This window comes from Protobothrops mucrosquamatus, unplaced genomic scaffold (genome assembly GCF_001527695.2).
Source record: "Protobothrops mucrosquamatus isolate PMUCROS unplaced genomic scaffold, P.Mucros_1.0 scaffold11430, whole genome shotgun sequence".
NCBI lineage: Eukaryota > Metazoa > Chordata > Lepidosauria > Squamata > Viperidae > Protobothrops > Protobothrops mucrosquamatus.
In genome coordinates this window covers 4063-7555 of record NW_015397210.1, presented here as the reverse complement: position 1 = coordinate 7555, position 3493 = coordinate 4063, and the positions used below count along the sequence as shown (strand labels likewise).

Below are 3493 nucleotides of genomic sequence, written 5' to 3'. Positions count from 1 at the left end.
AGAGAGACCTTTTTGCAGGAAATGAGAACTGGGGCTGACATCCGATGCAAACCACGGCTGCAATCATAAAATCAGACAGGGAAAGCTGTTGCGGTGCAAAATCCACATTTGCAAGGTTGTGGGAATGCCGGTAGTCGATCACAAAACAGAGCGCCCTCCTAAAGCCGCGTTGGCGTAACGTCACTTCGCACCCTGAACGGCACTCGACGTGACTCCGCTTTGAATGCAATCAAACCGACCTGGGCGGGGAGATAAGCAGCTTCATTTGCATACACTGCAACCCGTGATGCTTTGCGAGGCGGAACCCCCGTGCCTGCCGCGTGATTTTTGCCCTTTTTTCCCTTCGTGCGAACGACCCGTTCTTGAAACCGGCGGAAACCCTAGAAAAACTATTCCTCCAGATCAAGTGACACGTGTTGCGCTCCGTCTCTCTTCGGACGCCGTGACCTCAGTAACCCTCGCCACGGTAACGGTTCGCTTCGGGGAAGGTGAGACGGTATACTCTGGTTTCTCTTCAGATCGTATAAATCTTTCGCCTTTTACTAAAGATTTCCGTGGAGAGGAGCATTTATGAGTTTTCGTTAATTTTTTGAGGCCCTGCTTCGGTAGGGCTACATTTACATGGTTCAAAAATAGAGAAAAATTAAAATGTTGTATGATTGGTGCGTGTTTGTGCCAATTATTGCTCATTTGCATTCTACTCTTGAGGGTTAAGCAAGGTGGGCGTTTTCTTTCGGTCTTGCGTTTTAATCGTGGTTTGTTTGGGTCTCTTGTGTTTCTTTAATCCTGTAGCTGACCTAGCAGATGATCTAGGGCAGGGGTCTTCAAACTTGGCCCTTTGATGACTCGTGTAATTCAACTCCCAGAATGCCTCAGCCAGCCAGGCACGCTGGCTGAGGGATTCTGGGAGTTGAAGTCCACAAAGTCACAAAAGGGCCAAGTTTGAAGACCTGTGATCTAGGGATTGTCTTGCATTTGACTGGATCCCAAAGGGGGTGGAGGGGGGTAAGTTCCTCAATGGAATAGGTGGTTAAATACCTCTGCATTTGTTTTTCTATTGGGGCAAGGAACAATAATTGATATTTGTTTGTAAAATGTATATAGAGCAGGGGTCTTCAAACTCGGCCCTTTTATGACTCACGGACTTCAACTCCCAGGATTCCTCAGCCAGGCATGCTGGCTGAGGAATTCTGGGAGTTGAAGACCATGAGTCATAAAAGTGCTGAGTTTGAAGACCCCTGATGTAGAGCCTTAGGGCTGGAAGGGACGTTAAAGGAGAACTTCCAGTCCAGCGGTCCCCAATCTTTCCAGCTCTGTGGATTGGTGGCATTGGGGGATGGGTGGGAGAGGGGATGGTTCCGGGCACGTGCCCACTGCTTACACAAATGTAGCTTCACATGTTTGCCTGCAGCTTGTGAAACCCGGCACCCAACAGGCCACAGCCTGGTACCGGGCCTGCAGATCAAGGATTGGGGACCCCTTGTCCAGGGGTAGGCGACTCTTGGCCAGCTATGCTGGCTCAGGAATTCTGGGGGTTGAAGTCCACAAGTCATAAAAGAGCCAAGGTTGCCTCTACCCCTGTTCTAGTCCAACCCCTTGCCCAAGGCAGGAATCCACATACCATTCCAGACAAATGGATGCCCAGTCTTTTCTTGAAAAGCTCCAATGTTGGAGCACCCACAACTTCTGGAGGCAAGTGGTTCCACTGATTAATTGTTCTCACTGTCTGGAAATTTCTCCTTAGTTCCAGGTTGCTTCTCTCTTTGATTAGTTTCCATCCATTGCTTCTTGTCCTGCCTTCAGGTGCTTTGGAAGATAGCCTGACCCCCTCTTCCTTATGGCAGCCCTTCAAATACCGGAAAACGGGTATCATGTCACTTCTAATCCTTTTTTTTTGTTAGGCTAGTCCAGGGATAAGCAACCTTGGCTTGATTTCTATTTTCTATGAAAAACATTACGTTTTTTTTAAAGAAAGAATATCTTGTTAAGAGTCAGCACCAACTTGATGGCATATACCAGGGGTAGACAACCTTGGCTTTTTTATGACCCGTGGACTTCAACTCCCAGAATTCCTGAGCCAGCCATGGCTCACCATGAAAACCTCTCCCTTTCTCCTCAGCATGGCTGGCTCAGGAATTCTGGGAGTTGAAGTCCACCAGTCATAAAAGAGCCAAGGTTGCCTACCCCTGGCAGTCATACCTAAGTTCCTTTAACCGTTCAAACAATTTATCCAGCAGACCCCTTAATGATCCAGTGTTTCTCAACCTTGACAATTTTAAGGCATGTGGACTTCAACTCCCAGAATTCCACAGCCAGCATTGCTGGCTGTGGAATTCTGGGAGTTGAAGTCCACATGCCTTAAAATTGTCAAGGTTGAGAAACACTGCGGCTTAATCATTTTAGTTGCTCTTCTCTGCACTCTTTCTAGAATCTCATCTTTTTTATATCATAGCAACCAACATTGGATGCAATACAGGTTAGTCCTCGACTTACAACAGTTCGTTTAGTGACTGTTCGAAGTTACAGTAGCACTGAAAGAAGTGACTTATGACCATTTTTCACACTTATGATCGTTGCAGCATCCCCCCCCCCCCCGTGATCGCAGATTCTTGACAGCTGGTTCATATTTATGACAGTTACACCGTGTCCCGGGGTCACGTGATCCCCTTTTGCGACCTTCTGACAAGCAAAGTCAATGGGGAAGCCAGGTTCATTTAACAACCGGGTTACTAATTTATCAATTGAAGTAGTTCACTTAACAAATGTGGCAACAAAAGTCATAAAATGGGGCAAAACTCAGCAAATTTCTCACTTAGCAACATATATTCTGGGCTCAATTGTGGTCCTAGGTTAAGAACTACCTGTTTTTCCAGTGTCATCTTACCAAGGCATTATAACGTGGCACTAACACTTCATGTGATCTTGGTCCTATCCCTCTATTGATGCAGACTAGGATTGCATTGGCTTTTTTGGCAGCTGCAGCACACGGCTGGCTCCTATTTAAATGATTGTCCACTGGGATTCCAAGATCCCTCTTGTAGTTTACTACTACTATTAAGGTACCACTAGGTCTCCTGCTTGAGTAGGGTGTTGGACTAGATCAGGGCTTTTCAACCAGTGGTGGTATGGGTACCACCTGTGGTACATTGGCACCTGACAGGTGGTATGCGACCATCCTAGAAAAGTAGCAGGGGAGGGGAATGAGCTGAACCGATGGCAGCACCGCACAAGCCTGAGCGAGAGATGGCTGGAGCTGCAGGGCTGTCAGGGCTCAGCGGAAGCGCCAGGATCAGCGCCAGGCTCCAGCTGGAGCTCGGCGCTGATCCTGGTGCTTCTGCTGAGCCCAGAAGAAGCGCCGATCAGCTGGAATGTTGCAGCATCTCCAGGGTCTTGTGATTTACATTCAGATGCTTGGCAACTGATTCATATTTATGATGGTCACAGTGTCCCAGGGTCATGTGAAGTGACCAAAACCTGCTGCAACCACCCAGCA

General features: G+C 47.8%; 1 non-coding gene across 1 annotated transcript; it reads left to right on the top strand.

Annotated features, from left to right (window-relative positions):
• The first annotated feature begins 498 nt into the window (after positions 1 to 498).
• Positions 499 to 613, top strand: LOC114923768. The gene has a single exon (XR_003810704.1). It is a non-coding gene; the product is annotated as a U5 spliceosomal RNA (small nuclear RNA).
• Positions 614 to 3493: the final 2880 nt, after the last annotated feature.